The sequence below is a fragment of the Ornithorhynchus anatinus genome, chromosome 5, assembly GCF_004115215.2.
Source record: "Ornithorhynchus anatinus isolate Pmale09 chromosome 5, mOrnAna1.pri.v4, whole genome shotgun sequence".
NCBI lineage: Eukaryota > Metazoa > Chordata > Mammalia > Monotremata > Ornithorhynchidae > Ornithorhynchus > Ornithorhynchus anatinus.
This window is the reverse complement of record NC_041732.1, coordinates 16,107,610-16,127,600: the sequence shown is the minus strand read 5'-3', so window position 1 is coordinate 16,127,600 and position 19,991 is coordinate 16,107,610. Positions and strand designations below refer to the sequence as shown.

The following is a 19,991-nucleotide window of genomic DNA, read 5'->3' as shown; positions in this document are numbered from 1 at the left end:
AGTGAAGTGACATGCCCAGGGTCACACAGCAGAACAGTGGCAGAGCCAGGATTAGAACCCAGCCCCTTTGATTCCCAGGCCTGGGCTCTCTCCACTTAGACCATGCCGTGTCTCTTCAGTGCCCACGGTATATGGGGCGAAGGCTTGTTGGTTCTAGTTGGCCGCCTGTATCTGGCAAAGATCCCAAGGCATTGGTCCAAGGAAGATCAGAGATCATCTCTGACAGGGCACTCTCACTTTTTTTCTTTGCTTTTTTTGTGGTTCTTGTTAAGCACTATGTGCCAGGAACTGTACTAAGTGCAGGAGTAGATACAAGACAAGGTTAGGCACACTTGGATTAAAGGAATGAAGTGTGTGGGTTGGGTTGGGGTTAGGAGAGAAGCAAGGTGAGGTAGGAGGACAAGGTGATTAAGTGCTTTAAAGCCAATAATAAGGATTTCTGTCTGATTTGAAGGTGGATGGGTACTCAATGGAGGTTCTTGAGGAGTGGGGAAACATGGACTGATTGTTTTGGTAAAAACAATCTTTTCAGCAGAGTGGAGTATGGACTGGAGTGGGGAGAGACAGAAGGCAGGCAGGATAGCGAGGAGGCAGATAGAGTAATCAAGGAGAGATAGGATAAGTGCTTGGATTAACACGGTAGTAGTTTATATGGAGAGGAAAGGATGGATTTTAGCAATATTGTGAAGGTTGAACTGACAGGATTTAGTGATAGATTGAATATGTGGGTTCACTGAGAGAGGAGTCAAGGATAACACCTAGGTTATGGGCTTGTGATACAGGAAGGATGGTGGTGCTGTTCTCCACTGATGGGAAAAATCGAGGGGAGGACAAGGTTTGGGTGGGAAGATAAAGAGTTCAGTTTTGGACAGTGGGTGGGACATCTGAGTCTTGAAGGCATGAGGAAATAGGAGACTGCAGAGAAGGAAAGAGATCAGGGCTGGAGATGAACATATGAGAGTCATCTGCATAGAGGGGGTATTTGAAGCTATATGAGTGAATGAGTTCAAGGGAGTGAGTGTAGATGGAGAATAGAAGGGGACCCAGAACTGAACCATGAGGATACCCATGGTTAGGGGCTAGGAGGCAGAGGTGCCCATGAAAGAGAAATGATTCCTGTTCTCAAGAAGTGCTTAAAGAAAGAATGCCTAGTCAGCACTCTGCACACAGTAGAGACCCAGTACAGTTTTCTGAGCATTCTAGGTGTCCAGGACAGTGATCTCCATGCAGTAGGGACCTAGTAGGTATCTCTGCCAGTAGTTAAATGTTATGAAGGATTTCTAGAGTGGAAGTTAGGGATGGAGATGCTGGATAGTCCATCCTATCTGTGAAGGTGGGTGCCCAGTGGGATCCCCAAACACAGTTCCTCCAAGGGATTTGGTGAATTGAATTGAGAAAGGGTCCTGGTCTGGAATTTCCAAGTGCTTAGTACCGTGTTCTGCACACAGTAAGGGTTCAGTAAATACCCCTGAGGGATTGGATGGGGTCTTAGGGCCGACCCTGCTTTAGCTAAGGCCAGATTTTCCTAAGAGGGAAATACAAGCCTGAGGACAGAAGAATTGTGGCTGATTCATCTGAGTGAAGCCAAAAGACAGCTGAACCCTCCATGGCTAAGGTCATGGGAACCAGCAGGATTGGATTAGTGACCTCCCCAGGGACCTTGGGGCAACTCAATTTTGGCCCTCATGAAATATATGACATTATGTCGCCCCAGGCCCTTCCACCCTCTGTACCCCATAACCACAGAGTGTCCCCTGATTGCTCCCTTTATTCCTCCCCCCTCCCATACCACTTATTACATATTTGTAATTTGATTATTTATTCAAGATGTGCCTTCAATATGGCTTTGAAAGGGGGAAGAGTAATTGTCTGTAGGATATGAGGAGGGTAGGCATTCCAGGGCAGTGACGGGGCATGAGTGAGAGGTTGGTGGCAAGATAGACGAGACTGAGGCAAAGTGAGAAAATTGGCATTAGAGGAGTGAAGTGTGAGGGCTGGGTTGTAGGAGGAGAGTAGTTAGGTGAGATAGGAGGGGGGCAAGGTAATTTTTGAGTGCTTTAAATAATAAGTAATAATAATAATAATGGTATTTGTTAAGCACTTACTCTGTTCCAGACATTGTACTAAGCACTAGGGTAGATACAAGCAAATCAGTTTGGATACAGTCCCTTTTCCCACATGGGGCTCACAGTCTCAAGCCCCATTTTACAGAAGAGGTAACTGAGCCCAGAGAAGTGAAGTGACTTGCCCAAGGACACACCGCAGACATATGGCGGAGCCGGTAGTAGAACCTATGACCTTCTGACTCCCAGGCCCGTGCTCAATCCACTACGCCATGTTGTTTCTCATCAAAGCCAATGGTGAGGAGGTTCTGTTTGATGCGGAGGTGGATGAGCAACAATGGGAGGTTCTGGAGGAGAGGGGAAGCATGGCTTGAACATTTTTGTGCTCCGCAAACGGTGAGCCCTTAATAAAGATAATTATTATTACCATTGCTACAACAGCAGTCAGATGTTACAAGTGGCCCAACCAATCCCTCAGACAATTTTTGGGTGAGAGAGCAGCTGATGTCCATTACAGTGGAAATGGCTAACATTTACACTTCCAGGCACAGCCCAAACCCCAATATCTAACAGCCACCGCATTTTGGGGCTGCTGGGCTGGGCTTAATTGCCCTAGGTGAACTCCCCCTAGGACTTCCAACCCTCTACTTTGCCAGGAATAACAATAATAATAATGATAATAAGAATATTGAGGTATTAATTACAATGTCAAACCACAGTTTTATAGCCATTATAAAATATTAAATTACTTAAAGTATAATACAAACCAACCTAATCATGATATAATTATTAATAATCGGAGTATTTGTTAAACACTGGCTATGTGCCAAGAACTGTACTAAGTACCAGGCTAATGACAATAATTACGGTACTCATTAAGCACTTACTATGTGCCAAGCACTGTTCTAAGCACTGGTGTAGATACAACTAAATCAGGTTGGAGATACAGTCCTTGTCCCACACTGGAGTCATACTCATAATCCCCATTTTTTTACAGATGAGGTAACACAGCAGACAAGTATTGGAGTTGGAATTAGAACCCATGATCTTCTGACAAGATCATCAGACATAATATGATCTGGATTGATTTGTCAGTATTTGCTCATGTTAAGGGAAGTGGGAGGGGAGAAAAAAAGAGGAGGGGAAGGGAGAAGAAAGGGAGAAAGAAGGGGAGGAAGGAGATAGTTTCCCATCTCATGTGAGCAGCTTGGTCTAATGGAAAGAGCATGGACCTGGGAGTCAGCCTTGCCTAACTAAGTCCTCCTTTCTTCTTCTCCTCCTCCCTTCTGTTTCGCCCTGACTTGCTCCCTTATTTCATCCCCCAGTCCCCACAGCATCCATGTACCTATCTATAATTTATTAATTTAACTGTCTTTCTCCCCATTTAGACTGCAAACTCACTGTGGCCAGGAATGTGTCTCTTACACTGTACTCTCCCGAGTGCTTAGAAGAGTGCTTTGCGTGCAGTAAGCACTCAAGTAAATGCCACTGACTGACTGAAATGTGATTTGGAATTATTTGCCTGCAGTTTCATCTGTGGGCCTCAAGACTTCAGTTGTCAGTGTATAGCAATTCCTGGATACCTCAGAGACGTTCTCATGACCTGTTGAGTCAGAAGAATGAAAGACGAAAGGAAAGATGAGAATTTCTGAAAGTTGAGCTCGTCAAACCAGGAACACCTGCCTCTATGTTCCAGAGAAGGTTGTTTGTCCCTGATTGACATAGGAGGGATTGGGGAAAACCCCAAGTAAGAGAGCCAGATGGTTTTCAAAGCTCTTCCAAATCCCTCTAACTGCCATGACTTCAACAAGATCAAGGCAGTGGTGCTGACAGCCACAGTCCAGATGGCACTGCAGGGCGAGCCAGGAACCCAGAGAGAGGAGAGATCCTGGGAGCCTGAAGCCTGGACCACAGTGGGGAACAGAGAGGGTGGAGGGATCATTCTCGCTCCCAGGCCTCAACTTGGCAAGCAGATTGTGTGGATCTCAACCCGGAAACCAGATCTTGCCGTGAGGAGCTCTACCCCCTGGGACGTGGGAAACTGGGTGGAGGGCAACAATTAGTTCCATGAAGGATTATTGTCATTTTTCACTACAAGCTGTTTAACATGGTGCAATGGATGGAGCATGAACCTGGGGTCTTGAAGGTCATGGGTTCTAGCCTCGGCTCTGCCACTTGTCTGCTGTGTGGCCTTGGGCAAGTCACTTCACTTCTCTGTGCCTCAGTTACCTCATCTGTAAAATGGGGATTAAGACTTGTGAGTCCTACGAGAGACAGGGACTGTGTCCAACCCGATTTGCTTGTATCCACCCCAGCGCTTAGTACAGTGCCTGGCAATGTAAGGTGCTTAACAAATACCACAGTTAATATTATCTGGTCAAGACCTTGGAGATGCCTGGATAAACTGCTGCAGTATCTCAGTGCCTCATCCACTGTCTAAGGGGTTTAAACTACACTAATTGCCAGTCTAGCGACAAGGAGGCGGAGGTGGGCCATTCTAGTAAACCCAGCTTCTACCCCCCCTCCCCCATAGTGGCCCCTTGTGCCTTCTTTCTGTCCCCCCAGAGGGGTGGAGGTTACTGGGGTCAGGGGTCATGGAAAGGAATGACCTGAGAATGACCTGAGTTGGTACAACTCCTCCCACAGAGCTGGGACAGAGATACTCTTTTTTTCCTCTACTGCCTCTCTGTCCGTGGTGGCAGCAGGGGCTGGCCCAACCTCCCCCCACCTAGAAGAGTTGCTCTTGAGACCAGGGGTTGGGGTGGTGATGGGCATTGTCAGGCTCATAGGAAAGAATACTGACTTTGACTCTTCAGAAACATTCTTCTCTCTCAGTATTTGGGTCCCATTATAATTTCATTGTATCAGAATACTGGCAGATCTTCCAATCAATCAGATCCTATCTTCAGGAGCCAATCAGAGGACTTTGCTCCTGAGCGTGTCTGAAATCAACCCCTTCAACTGGCTGGAGGACAATTACTTGCAGAGACCCAGGGATGCCCTTAATCCAGTCAGAAGGACTTTAGGTAATACACACCTGTGTCTCAACAATTCCTTCTGCACAGTGAGTCCTAATGCTAGAAAACCCAGGAAAGCCCAACCTGTGGGCTTAGCCCCTCAATGGGAAAATAGAGAAGCAGGCGTGGTCCAGAAGAAACACCATGGACCCCAGAATCAGGGGTCCTGGGTTCTAATCCAGACTCTGCCACTTGCCTGCTGGGTGTCTTTGGGCAAGTCTCAACTTCTTTGGGTCTCAGTTTCCTCAACTGTAAAATGGAGATGGAATATCTGTTCCTCCTCTCCCTTTGACTGTGAAGTCCATGTGGGATAGAGACTGTGTCCAACCTGATTACCTCATATCTACACCAGGGCTTAGTGCAGCCTATAATAAGTGCTGAACTACTACACTACTACTTACTACTCTTATTGTCAATCCTCCATATTCAATAGTATTTCATTTGATCGCATTTATTGAGCGTTTATTGTGTGCAGAGCACTGTGTCAACCTTCCACTGACAATCATCTGCAGTCAGTCCACCACAGTCAATATTCCCCACTCGAGTGCAAAGGTGACATAGAAGGGAGAAGATGGGAAGATGAGACATTAGTTAGGGAAAGTTTCCTGGAAGAGATATGATTTTAATAGGGCTGGAAAGATGTAGAGAGGGGTGGTCTGTCGAATAAGAAGAGGAAAGGAGATTGGAGCAGGAGGGAGGGTGTGACCAAAGGTGTCAGTAATGAGAAAGATGAAAGCAAGGGACAATGAATAAGTTGGTGTTAAAGGAGCAAAGTGTGTGAGCTGGGTTGTAGTGGGAGAGTAGCAAAGATAGGTAGGAGAGAGAGGTAAAAAAGTACTTTGAAGTCAATGGCGAGGAGTTTCTTTTTGATGTGGAGGTTAATAGCGACCACTGGAGGTTTTTGAGGAGTGGTGAGATATGAACCAAACTATTTTTTAGCAAAATGATCCAGGCAGGAGAGTGAAGTGTGGACTGAAGAGGGGAGAGGCTGAAAGCAGGAAGGTTGGTGAGGAGGCTGATGAAGAAATCCAGATAGGATATGATATGTGCTTAGACCAGTGAGATAGTTTGGCTAGAGAGGAAGGGGTGGATTTTGGAGATATCCTGAAGATAGGCAGGATTTGATGAGTGACTGAACATGTAGGTTGAAGAAGAGAGAGGTGACAGAGATAATGCCAAGGTTGCCAGCTTGTGAGAAGGGAAGGAGGATGGCATTGTCAAAGTGATGTTCAGCGGGGCCGCTTACCTAAGGTAGTCCCAACACTGTTGTCGTGTTCTATAAGACAAGATGGAGTTGCTCCCTACCTGTAGATCAGGAGCAGAACAAAATCATCAGCTACAGTAGGAAGGGATCTGGCAAATTACAAGCACATTATAGATCCTAAGTAATAATCATGGGCCTTTTGTCTTGGTGGAGTTAAATGAGATGGTCCCAAGACTAAGCACTCAATAAATACCACTGACTGACTGAGGATCCCTGGCTGTGTTTACATTAGTGTCAAGTGGCAGTTAGATTAACAAATACCGTGAGCAGATCCATTTTAGTTTTCCCCTGGGAAACAGCATCCTGAGAGACCCAAGGTTGTCGAGGTGTGCATCTCCACTTGATTAATAAGCAAGGTTGAGTGGGTTTCCTCAAGGGAGATCCGTCAGATGATCTGAGAGCCCAAACTACATGATGTTTATTGAGCACTTGCTGGGTAGAAGACTGTACTAAGCACTTGGGAGAATACAACAGAGTTGGCAGACACATCCCCTGTCCACAACAAGCTTACAGTCTAGAGGAGGAGATGAACATTTAAATAAATTAAGGCTATGGACATAAGTGCTGTGGGGCTGGGGGTGAGGTGAATACCAAGTACTTAAAGGGTATCCAAGTGCAAGGGGAATACAGAAAGGAGAGGGAGTAGGGAAAAAGAGTGTTTAACCAGAGAAGGCCAACGGGTCTTTTTGCTATCGCTAATGGACCAAGGATGTTTTTTGTGATATTTCTTCTTTTGACAAATACCAGAGAATGGAATTTGGTTTTAAGGTGAACATTCCCTCACAGTTTGAAACCCTGAAGCCAGCGCTGGCCCTCTGGGGAACCAGATGTGAAGCTGAGCAGGCCAATGTCCACTAAACCCAATGCAAGGAGCTCAAAAATAATAATAATAATGATGATGATGGTATTTGTTAAGCACTTACTATGTGCCAAGCACCGTTCTAAGTGCTGGTGTAGATACAAGGATATCAGGTTGTCCCATGTGGAGTTCAGTCTTAATCCCCATTTTAGAAATGAGGTAACAGACCCAGAGAACTGAAGTGGCTTGCCCAAGGTCACACAGGAGAGATATGGTAGAGCCGGGATTAGGACCCACGCCCTCTGACTCCATTTTTCATCTCCATTTTTCAGCCCATGCTCTTTCCACTAAGCCATGCTGCTTCTCTGATATCGAAGAGAGATCTGGACTCCAGGATGGTTGGACTACACCCCAGGGTCTGCCCTTCTGCCTTTAAGAGTCTGTCTTCTCCCATCCCAATTTTTATGGTATTTGTTAAATGCCTACTATGTGCCAGGCACTGTACTAAGCGCTGGGGCAGATACAAGTTAATCAAACTGGACACAGTCCATGTGCCATATGGAGCTCACAGTAGAGAAGCAGCGTGGCTCAGTGGAAAGAGGACAGGCTTGGGAGTCAGAGGTCATGGATTTGAATCCCGGCTCTGCCACTTGTCAGCTGACTGTGGGCAAGTCACTTAACTTCTCTGTGCCTCAGTAACCTCATCTGTAAAATGAGGATTAAGATTGTGAGCCTCACGTGGAACAACCTGATTACAGTGTATCTACCCCAGCGCTTAGAACAGTGCTCTGCACACAGTAAGCTCTTAACATACTAACATTATTATTATTATTAATCACCATTTGACAGATGAGGGAACTCAGGCACAGAGAAGTGAAGTGACTTGCCTTGGATCACACAGCAGACAAGTGGCAAGGCAGGATTAGAACCCAGGTGCTAATTGACCAAGGCTTCTCACTGAGCTGCCACCCAGATTACCCTCTACATAACCAAATGACTGATAACATACAGCATTCGACACCAGCAACATGAAAGCCATTTTTGTGTCTTTCAGTAAGTTTTTTTTTGGATGGAAACTTGAAAGGTTGTCGGATGTGTCCAAGCTTGTTGAACTTAGTGTTCTATATGTACGCGGAAACAGCAAAGAATTCTGGAGGGTGTTATATGCAGAAATGATGAAGGCTTAGAGCTGTCATCTAAATATTTTCTACTCAACCTATAATTAACTATTTTTAAGAACTTGGCTTTACTACAAAGACAGCAGGCCAAAGAAGGAATATTTTAGTTCCTACGGTATCAATCAGCGATTTGCATTCAGAAGGCATGAAGGGGATCATTAAGGACTGCCTATCTTTCTCCCTATGTTTACTCAAAGCCCCCAGCCTGGTGGGTGAGAGGGGGGTTTCTGGAGGGATTTCTGAGAAACTGCTTTGCTAAGCTAATTTTGCCAAATTTGACCCAAATTCTCCAGCATCTGGGAAGCTGGCTAGAAAGAAAAGAGATCGGTTGCTTTTTATATTTTTTTTTAAGTGCCAATTGTAAGCACTGGGGCAGATGCAAGATCATCAGGTTGGACACAGTTGATGTCCCACATGGTGCTTAGAGTAGGAGGGAGAACAGGTATTGAATCTCCATTTTTCAGATAAGGAAACTGAGGCGCAGAGAAGCGAAGTGACTTGGCCAAGATCACACAACAGACAAGTGGCAGAGCTGGGATTAATAATAATTATTATTATTATTATTATTATTAACATAGTAAGCACTTAACAAATACCATAATAATAATAATAATAATTATATAATTATTATTATGGTATTTGTTAAGTGCTTACTATGTGCCGAGCACTGTTCTAAGCACTGGGGTAGATACAGGGTAATCAGATTGTCCCACGTGGGGCTCACATTTTTTAATACCTGTTTTTACAGATGAGGTAACTGAGGCACAGAGAAGTTAAATGACTTGCCCAAGGTCACACAGCAGACAAGTAGCGGAGCCGGGATTAGAACTAGAACCCAAGACCTCTGACTCCCAAGCCCGTGCTCTTTCCACTAAGCCACACTGCTTCAACCCAGGTCCTCTGACTCCCATGCCTGGGCTTCTTCTGCTGGGTCATGCTGGTTTCTTCCCTGGAGACCGTGAGCCCCATGAGGGACAGGAACTGTTTCCACCCCGATTAACCTCTATCTAGCCCAGGGTTTAGTGCCTGGCACATCATAAGCACTTAACAAATACCACAGTGATTATTATAATTCCAGGACTGGATATGGATATGGATCAGCTGGCCTGGCCCAAGACTTGTGAGGAATGAAAGCCCTGAGTGAGACAGGGACTGTGTCCATCTACCCTAATGCTTAGTACAGTGTTGGGCACAAAATCAATGCTTATTGAAAAAATAGTATTTGTTAAGCCCTTACTATGTGTCAAGCACTGTTATAGAGTGCTGGGGAAGATACAAGTTAATCAGGCCAGACACAGTCCCTATCCCAGATGGGGCTCATGAGCTAAGTAGGAGAGAGAACAGGGATTGAATCCCATTTTGCAGTTGAGGAAACAGGCACGGAGAAGTTAAGTGATTTGCCCAATGTCACACAGCAAGCAAGTGTTGAAGCTGGGATTAGAACCCAGTTCTCTGCCCCCCAGGTCCGTGCTTTATCCACTAGGCCAATAGAACTTAACACAAAAGCTTGACTATCATTGTTGCTATTTTTATTTAGAGAAGCAGGGTGGCATAATGGAAAGAGCCCAGGCTTGGGAGTGAGAGGTCGTGGGTTCTAATCCTGGCTCTGCCACTGATCAGCTGTGTGATTTTGGGCAAGTCACTTGACTTCTCTGTGCCTCAGTTCCCGCATCTGGAAACTGGGTATGAAGACTGTGAGCCCCATGTGGGACAACTTCATTACCTTGTATCTACCCCAATGCTTAGAACAGTGCTCGGCACATAGTAAGCACTTAACAAATGCCATCATTATCACTATTATAATTATTATTACTACTACTATTTTTATATTTGCTAAACACTGCACCCTGGCTCTCTTTCTCACATGGGGCTCAGAGTCTAATTAATGATGGTAATGATGGTATTTATTAAGAGCTTATTGTGGGCTAAGCACTGTGTTAAGTGCTGGGGTAGATACAAGGTAATCTGGTCAGGCACATTCCCAATCCTACGTGGCTCATAGTAGAGTGACTTTGGACCCACCTCCAGGCAATAAGGTAAACAGCACATAGGCACCTCTCAACTATACCTTCTCATAGGCAGTGAGAAGTAGTGTGGCCTAGTGGATACAGCAGAGGCGTGGGAGTCAGAAGGACCTGGGTTCTAATCACAGTTCCGCCACTTGTCTGCTGTGTGACCTTGGTCAAGTCACTTTCACTTCTCTGGGCCTCATTTACCTCATCTGGAAAATGGGGATGAAGACCTTGAGCCCCATATGGGGCGGGGACTGTGTCCAACCTGGTTATTTGTATCTACCCCAGTGTTGCCTGAGAAACAGTAACAAATGCCTTAAAAAATTAGGGAGCGTTCAAGATGGAACAGGGATTAAAACCCAAATCCCTCTGACATACAGGCCCATACACTGGCCACACTGCTTCTCAATCATATTTACTGAGCACTTATTGTATGCAGAGAATTATACTAAGTGCTTGCAAGAGTCCAGTATAACAGAGCTGGTAGACATGTTACCTTTCCACAAGGAGCTCAGAGTCTAGACGGGGAGACAAACATTAATATAAACTAATGTCTCTTTCTTTCCTCTCCTCTAGACTTTTAGCTTCTTGTGGGCAGGTAACATGTCTACCAACACTGTTATATTTTATTCTCCCAAATCTTTAATACAGTGCTCTGCAAACAGTAAGACCTCAATAAATACCACTGATTGATTGATGACAGTCTACAAACCTATCAATTGATACTCTTTATTGAGCACTCGCTGTGTGCAGAACACTGTGTTGAGCACCTAGAGGAATACAGTAGAATTTGTAGACAGAATCCCTTTCCTCAAGGAGCTTACAATCTAGCAGAGGAGACAGACAGTAAAATCCACTAATCTGTAAGCTCTTCGAGGGCAGAAATCATATCTACCAACTCTAATGTACTGTATTACCTCAAGCACCTAGTACTCTGCACCTAGTAAGCGCTCAATAAATACAACTCCTTGATCGATAAAATAAACACAACTAAAGATTTTCATCAGTCCCTAATACAGTCACCAAATTCAGCTACGAAGGTCATATACTCTCAAATGATACACTGATAGACACTGAAGAAAATGGAAGCAAGAAGGCCACGTGGATTTTGGGTGATTGACAAAGTTAGTGAATCTATGAGGCATCAGGCTTCATTCCAAATTGAAAGTCTATAAAACTGTAGTGGTGTCCCATCTTTTCCTCTACTTGGCCCTTCCCTTCTGCCTCACCTATGTACGTGGATCTATACCCCTTAAGCCCTTGATATTCACCCGATCCCCAACCCCATAGCATTTATGTACATATCCTTATACTCTGCTCCTTCCCCCATCTGTAATTAATTTTAATACCTAATTCCCTCAAATTGTCAACTCTATGTTGTTTCCCATGACAATGTATGGATCTGAAAGCCGGAAAGTGAAAAAACAGGATAAAGAGAACATCGATTCTTTGGAAACGTGGTGTGGGAGAAGGCTTTTGCGAATACCATGGACAGCCGAAAAAACAAACGAGTGGATTTTGGAGCAAATTAAACCAAAATGGTCTTTGGAAGGCTAAATGACTCGACTTAGAGGAGCATATTTTGGACGCAAAATTAGGAGGACTAATTCTCTGGAGAAGACACTAATGCTACGAAAAGTCCAGGAAAAAGGAGAAGAGGCAGATCAGCCGCTAGATGGATAGAGACCATAACAACGATAATGGAAGAACCATTAGAAACATTGTGGATTATGGCAGAGGACAGGATATTCTGGAGAAAGTATACCCATGGAGTTGCTATGAATTGGAAATTACTTGACGGCACATAATAATAATAATAATAATTTCCCTCTCTAGACTGTAAGCTCAGTGTGGACAAGGATCTTGTCTATCGATTCTATTGTGTTATACAATTCCAAACGCTTAGTGCTGTGTTTTGCACACAGTAAGCACTCAATAAAAATCTTATTGACTGATGGATTGACTGATTCTACATGGCTGTGTGATCTCAACATTTTATGGAAGAAACATCCAACTTTGTCAAGTTTCTTTGGAATCACCTACCGAGTTCAATACACTATGAAATGGCAGGACCAGGTAATCAACAACCAACTCCTGGAAGGCAAGACAGCTCAGCTATGCTCACAGACTCCCTGAGAGGGATGGGCGGAGAGAAAGGATGACAGGAAGATACCCAAGGAACTGCTCTCTGGAGAACCGAAAGGGGTCAAAAGCAGGGAGGGCAAAAATAACGTTTCAAAGCTACAGTAATAGTCTCAGAAAATGTGACATAGAAACATGTGCAGCTGATCCATCATCCTGGGAGCAGCGATTTGGAAGGGAATTGATCTCCCTGAGAAAAGGTTTCTTGAAGATTGGGACATAAATTGGCAAACAAAAAAAAAGAGCTAGCCCCCGTTTGATACGAATGCAATAGTACAACAAGGAATGACGTGAGGGAATACTGCCAAAGGGAGTCTCTCTCAGTCAGTCAGGCGTATTTAGTGAGTGCTGTATCAGACCACTGTACTAAGAGCTTGGGAGAGTACAATAACAGTACAACAGACACAATCCCTGCCCACAGTAAGCTTACAGTCTGAAGGGGGAGACAAACATTAATATTATTTTTAGCAACATTTGTAACCACGCATAGGATTTCACTCTTAGGAGTGATGGGAGAATGAGACATATTTGCTGGTGGATTGCAAAAGTGTACCTGAAAGAGAGGAAATCTTTTGGAGGAAGGCAGGAGGAGTCAGAGAGTCGGCAGAAGAAGCAGCAGAACTGGAGATGACAAACTCACTTGTAAATGATATCTCAGACTTAAATCCATTCATAAATAGACACTTCATAAAACCTGCCGCGACTGGCCGTTTCTCAGGAGGCCAACCAACATGGTACTAGGATGAGTTAGAAGATTTTTTCAGGAGTTACAATAGCCTTAATACAGCCTGAATCATTATTTAATCGTCTGACTCTATCGGAGCCAAAACAGAGCAAGTGCAGCTCAGGGATTTCACAACTGCTGTTTACCACAGAACCATGAGACAATGGAATGATTTAGATTTAATCTACGGTATCGAAGAGAGCAGGAAACTGCCAACTGTGCTAAAGAATTGAAATCAAAGCTGCAATTTTGGAATTCTACTAGATGTCGTTATTAGAGATCAAACGGGACCTGGAATAAGAAGTGTGGACAGCTGGATTCCACAGAGATCCACAGGGGTATCCCATCTGGGGGAGATGGTGGGGTGGGGAGAGAGACCATCTGGGATGGAGATCAGGAGGAAATAATGACAGAGGAAGAATGCAATGATACCCAGGGTGTTTGGAGATGCTTGGTCAGAGAAGAGGGGTCAACTTGAATGTTTAAGTCAAACTGCTTGAAACCTTCTGAGTCAGGGATGATGCTACAGCATAAAGGATGTGTGTGTGTTACAAAGCAGAAGGGAAACCAGGTAGCCTGGGAACGCATAAGAAGCTGCAAAACAGAGCATGAAATCAGACCTTTAGTCCACCACGACTGAAACAGCTAATTCCTCCTTGTATAAGCAGCAGGGACTGGCTTGGCTCCCACTGGAGATGTGAGATGAGAAGTTCAGGAAAACTGAATCACAAGATCTTCCCCAAAGGGGAAGAGTGTCAAGGTTTCAGGACTCCCTGTCTTCCAGCCACACCACTCTTTGTTTTTCCCAAGCCAATCTCCTAGCTGTACCTCTCCACCAGCACTCCTACCCCTTTCCCTTGCTCCTGACATTCCACTGGCTTGGAACTCCACCCTTGCCCAACTCCGACAGGCCACAGCTCTTCCCATGTTCAGAGCGCTCCTGAAAGCCTACCCCCTCTGACAAATCTTCCTGGATTAATTCACATCATTCCAAGCCACATAAATCCATTCGCCATCTCTAAGACTTACAATGTACTTGTAACCATCCTCAGCACTTATATGTGTTTTTTCAATCATATATATTATTATTATGGTATTTGTTAAGGGTTTACTATGTGCCAAACACTATTCTAAGCACTGGGGTAGATACAAGATAATCAGGTTATCCCATGTGGGGCTCACAGTTTTAATCCCCATTTTATAGATGAAGTAACTGAGGCCCAGAGGAGTTAGGTGACTTGCCCAAAGTCACACAACTGAAAGGTGGTGGAGATGGGATTGGAACCCACTACCTCAGCCTCCTAAGCCTGTGCTCTTTCCACTATGCCACACAGCTTCTCTTTATTGAGTATTTACTATGTGCAGAGCACTATACTGAGACAGAATTCACAGATACCTTCCTTGCTCACAACATGTACTTTTCATGATTTACTTTAATGACTCCTTTTGTAAACATTTTATGCCCAACTCTCCCATTAGAGGGTAAGCTCCTCATGGGTTTGGTATTAGCCAAGCAATTAGCATAGTGTATCACATCAAGTGGGAGCTTGATAACTGCTATTGCTATGACCAGAAGAGACTGAAGTTCGTCGGGGATTCATTCTAAACCTCCTTCTAGCTTTAAACTGGGGCATTGCTGGAAAACTGAAGGAGAAAATTGGGAGGGTGAGAACAGGTAGGGGGAGAGGAAAGACTGAGAATGAGAATTTGGCAGCTGAAGGAGTAGAAGGGCGGTGTTGGGGAGGGCAGGGGGAAATGAGGTAACCAACTCTTCTGGGGTACGGGGGGTACCAGCATACCTCAGGTTCCCCTCCTATGGGGATGAAGCCAATACTTTCCAGGCAGATGTCTGGGTTGCTCTCCCAGTCTCCCTCATCCCAGCTTCCACCAAGAATTTGGAGTTTCTGAGGAAGACCAAAAAGACATTGTCAACAGGCTACAGCTAGAGGCAGCCTGCTTGCCTGTCTGCCTCAGAAACCCATCCACCTGCATCCCAGTCTCCTTGGCCTCCACAATCCCAATGGACAGTTGGCCTCAAAGGTGGGGAATTGGGAGAGACTTGTTCTCAAAGCAGGGGTGCTGAGAGTGGGGATTGGAACCCACATTCAGGGACACATACACACACTTCTCAACTGCACTCACTTGCAGACACATCCTTCAAAAACTCCACTAAGACCCACACATTCGGCATAGTGGCTAGAGCACAGGCCTATGAGTCAGAAGGTCATTGGTTTTAATCCCCGCTCCGCCACTTGTCTGCTCTGTGGCCTTGGGCAAGTCGTTTCATTTCTCTGGGCTTCAGTTCCCACATCTGTAAAACGGGGATTGAGACTGTAAGCCCCATGTGGGACAGCGACTGTGTCCAACCCGATCTGCTTGTCTCCAACCCCAGCGCTTAGCACAGTGCCAGCCACATAGTTAAGCACTTGAATACCATTATTATTATTATTATTCAGCCACATGCACAGCCCATCTTACACACTTAGAGCTCCCATATAAACCCATACCCAAACACACTCAGCCCCCCGTACACCCAGCCCCCCTGTAAACTCATACCCAGACACATACAGTCCACCTGCACACACACAGACCCCTTGTGTACACAGTCCCTCCCACACATTCAGCTCTGTTATTTTAACATACTGTGAAGTTGGGGGAACAAAAAAGAACCAAGTAATGACAGCAGAGTATAGTAGGGCTGTGGCAGAAGTTGGGAAGCCCTAGTAGCAGTAATAATATTTGTTAGGGATTTACTGTGTGCCAGTTACTGTACTAAATAATGGGGTTGATTACATGCAGATAGAGTTGGATGCACTCCCTGTCCCATGTGGGGTCACAGTCTCAATCCCCATTTTACAGATGAGGTAACTGAGGCACAGAGAGGTGAAATGATTTCCCCAAGGTCACACAGCAGAGAAGGGGTGGAGCCAGGATTGGAACCCATGACCTTCTGACTCCCAGGCCCTTGCCCTATCCACTATGTCATCCTGCTTCATAGAAGTTGGAGTAGCAACATCAGCAACATTTACTGAGCTCCCACTTGCTGCAAAGCCCTACTGTAGTTGTTTGGCAAGTACAGAAGTGAGCCTTTAATGGGAGAGACAAAGATAGAAATGGGTACTGCTGTGACTAAGGACAGACCATTCCTTCCCCTTACTTCTCCCTGCATCCACTGTGCCTGCAGTGTGACCTGGGAGGCAGACATCAGTTGAAATAAATAAAATTACTGATAAATACGTAAGTGCTGTGGGGCTGGGAGGTGGTGGGGTGGGGGGCGGAGAAGAGAAAAGGGAGCAAGTCTGGGCAACACCAAAGGGATTGGGAGATGAGGAAAAGTGGCACTCAGTCTGGGAAGGCCTCTTGGAGGAGATGTGCCTTTGATAAGGCTTTGAAGGTGGGGGAAGAGTAATTGTCTGGCAGATTTGAAGAGGGAGGTCGTTTCAGGCCAGAGGCAGAATGTGGGCTGATGACCCTTCTACTACCTGCTTTATATCAGTCCTCGACTCCACTGATTCATGTTCCATCCCACCTCACTCACCAACCTGGACACACGCTCAATCTCATCATCTCTAGTTATCGTATAATCTCTACACTCACTAACTCTGAAATTCCTCTACCAAACCACAATTTCCTCAGCTGCCCTCTCTCTCACTCCCTGAAAATCTAACCTGTTCCCTCACAGAGATTTTGGATCTTTTGATCTCTCTCCAATTTTCTAAAGTCATCATGCCCCATGTGGTCTCCATACCCTAACTACCATCTCAATGCACAAATTGACTCCCTCAACGCTGTCCTCTCCACTTAATTCAACTCCCTCTCTCCCTCGTCCCTCTGCCAAGCTCATACCACTAACTGGCATCCCTGGATCACCTCCACAGTCCGCTTCCTCCGCTCCTGTGCCCGAGTGGCAGAGTGCTGCTGGCAAACATCTAACCAGTGTTCGGTATCCAGGAAGCGTTACAAAAATGCCACTGATTGATTGATCCACTAGGGAGCAAACTTCATCTTTAAAATCTAGAATGGAGCAGAGCTCAGCGGAAGACAAGTTATCACTGAATCTCTTGTCTCATGAAAACCCAGAACTAGAAGGGACACTGAAAGACCAATTCGTCCAGCCCCCTGTCTCTAGGCAACTGAGCTCTGCCTTTCTTCCGAATCCAGCTCCCAGGCCTGCCTAACACCCAGCCCGGCCCAGCTCCCTCCCAATCAATCAATGCTACTTATTAAGCACCTACTCTGTGCAAAACAAACAGAGTTGGTAGACCTGATTCCTGCCCAAATGAATAGACAGCCTAATTGGAGAGAAAGACATTAAACTACAGATAGGGGAATGGTAGAGTTCGAGGATCCTTACGTAAGTGCTACGGTGGGCTGAATATCAAAGTGCTTAAGGGGACAGGTGGTTCTAGGAAAGATTTTCTTGAAAAGCTCTTTGCAAGCCCATGCAGCCTGGGGATATCTGTGGGTTGAAAGGCTCTGGCTCCTCATGCAACTTCCTGCTTTCCAGGACTGGATGCACACCAGTCCCGGCCCAAGAGGACCTGCGGCCAACTTCCTGCATGTGAAATAAGCCTGTGTGTGTTGGAGTCGGGGCGGAGACAGGAGGAAGCTCAGAACTGCACCTTGGGGACAATCTTCGTGAAGAGAACTGTGGAAGGCAAAGGGGAGCTGGACTCCTGAGAAGCCCCAGACAGCAGAACATCTCTTGAGAGAGACCCCTCAACTCTCCTATTTCCTCCAGAGCCCATATGAACACGAGTGATGGATCCAAACCTGGGTATGTAGTAGCAGCAGCCTTGGAGTGAGGGGGGTGGAGGAGTACAAACAAATAGTAAGCTCCTGAGGACAGGGATTATGACTAATAACTCTATTATATGGTACTCTTCCAACCACTTAGTACAGTGCTCAGCACCCATTTCATTCATTCGTATTTACTGAGCACTGTGTCCAGAGCACTGTACTAAGCATTGGAAAGTACAATTCGGCAACAGATAGAGACAATCCCTACCCAATGACGGGCTCACAGTCTAGAAGGGAGAAACGGACAATGAAACAAAACAAGTAGACAGGCATCACTACCATCAAAATAAATAGAACCATAGATCAATGCACATCATTAATAAAAAACAGAGCAATAAATGTGTACAAATATACACAAGTGCTGAGGGGAAGGAAAGGGTTAGAGCAGAGGGAGGGAGTAAGGGCGATGGAGAGGGGAGGAGGAGCAGAGGGAAAGGGAGGGCTCAGTCTGGGAAGGCCTCCTGGAGGAGGTGAGCTCTCAGTAGGGCTTTGAAGAGGGGAAGAGAGTTAGTTTGGCGGATGTGAGGGGGGAGGGCATTCCAGGTCAGAGGTAGGAAGTAGGCCAGGGGACGACGGTGGAACAGGCGGGAACGAGGCACAGTGAGGAGGTTAGCGGCAGAGGAGCAGAGTGTGTGGGCTGGGCTGTAGGAGGAGAGAAGGGAGGTGAGGTAGGAGGGGGCAGGGTGATGGAGAGCTTTGAAGCCAAGAGTGAGGAGTTTTTGCTTCACACAAAGGTTGACAGACATCCACGAGAAATTTTTGAGGAAGGGAGTGACATGCCCAGAGCATGTCTGTAGAAAGCTAATCCGGGCAGCGGAATGAAGTATAGACTGAAGTGGGAAGAGACAGGAGGATGGGAAATCATAAGGAGGCTGATGCAGTAGTACAGTCGGGATATTATGAGAGATTGTACCAGCAAGGTAGCAGTTTGGGTGGAAAGAAAGGGGCGGATCTTGGCGATGTAGTAAAGGTGAGACCGGCAGGTTTGGGTGATAGATTGGATGTTTGGGGTGAATGACAGAGCAGAGTCAAGGATGACACTGAGGTTGCGGCTTGTGAGACGGGAAGGATGGTAGTGCCGTCCACTGTGATGGGAAAGTCAGGGAGAGGACAGGGTTTGGAGGAAAGATAAAGAACTCAGTCAGCACTCAATAAATACTGTGGATTGACTGATTTGATTCTATATCAGTACTGGACAACCCCTCTCAAGGTCGCACCTGGAGAGTTTCCAGTACTCTATCAGTCTCGACTATGGGAGGGAGAGTCAAGCAGAGGCCTACCCATTCCATTCCTAGCTTGGGCAGTGGCTAACGAGTGGAAGGCCATCTGCTACCAGTCAAAACCTTCTTGTGCTGGGCAGCAGCGGCTTGGGAGAGAGTCAAGGGTGGAGACTAAAGTTGACTGCTTGGAAGGAGGCAGTGGTAAACCACGTGCATATTTTTACCAAGAAAATTCTCTGGTTACACTATCCGTATGATTGCAGGTGGAGGTGGGGTGTACTGGGAGAGATATGTCCATGATTCAGTGGCATAATAATGATAAGACAAGACTGGACGGGGACAGGCCAGCTACCACTGGACTGTCCAGCCCTAAAACTGGCTAAATAATCACCCATCAGTCAGAGGGCACCTCAGTCTCAGGCCCCAAAGGCAGCTCCCCTTCCTAGGCACGCAGCTACCGACACCCCCTCTCTCCCCACAGAGTCTTCTGCTCACTACCCTCGAGGTTCATCCTCTGGGCCTGGTGGCTGATGCCCAAAGCATCACCCTTTCACCTACAGTGGAAGGGGGTGTCTCACCTGGGGCAGCTTCTCTCCCAGGACTTCTCTCCCCTTGAATGCACTGGAGCAGGCTGAAAGGAACAGTATCAAGAATATTGGGCTGAGCAGGCTGACTCCGCAAAACTGATGGCTCTTTTTATGCAAACAAGCCATCTCTGGGAATGCGGCTAGAGGATTAACACAAGGCCTTTTATCTCCTGCTAATGTTGGGA

At 46.0% G+C, this 19,991-nt stretch overlaps 1 non-coding gene across 1 annotated transcript; it reads left to right on the top strand.

Moving 5' to 3' along the window:
* Positions 1-19,198: 19,198 nt before the first annotated feature.
* Positions 19,199-19,336, top strand: LOC114812458. The gene has a single exon (XR_003760110.1). It is a non-coding gene; the product is annotated as a small nucleolar RNA SNORA7 (small nucleolar RNA).
* Positions 19,337-19,991: the final 655 nt, after the last annotated feature.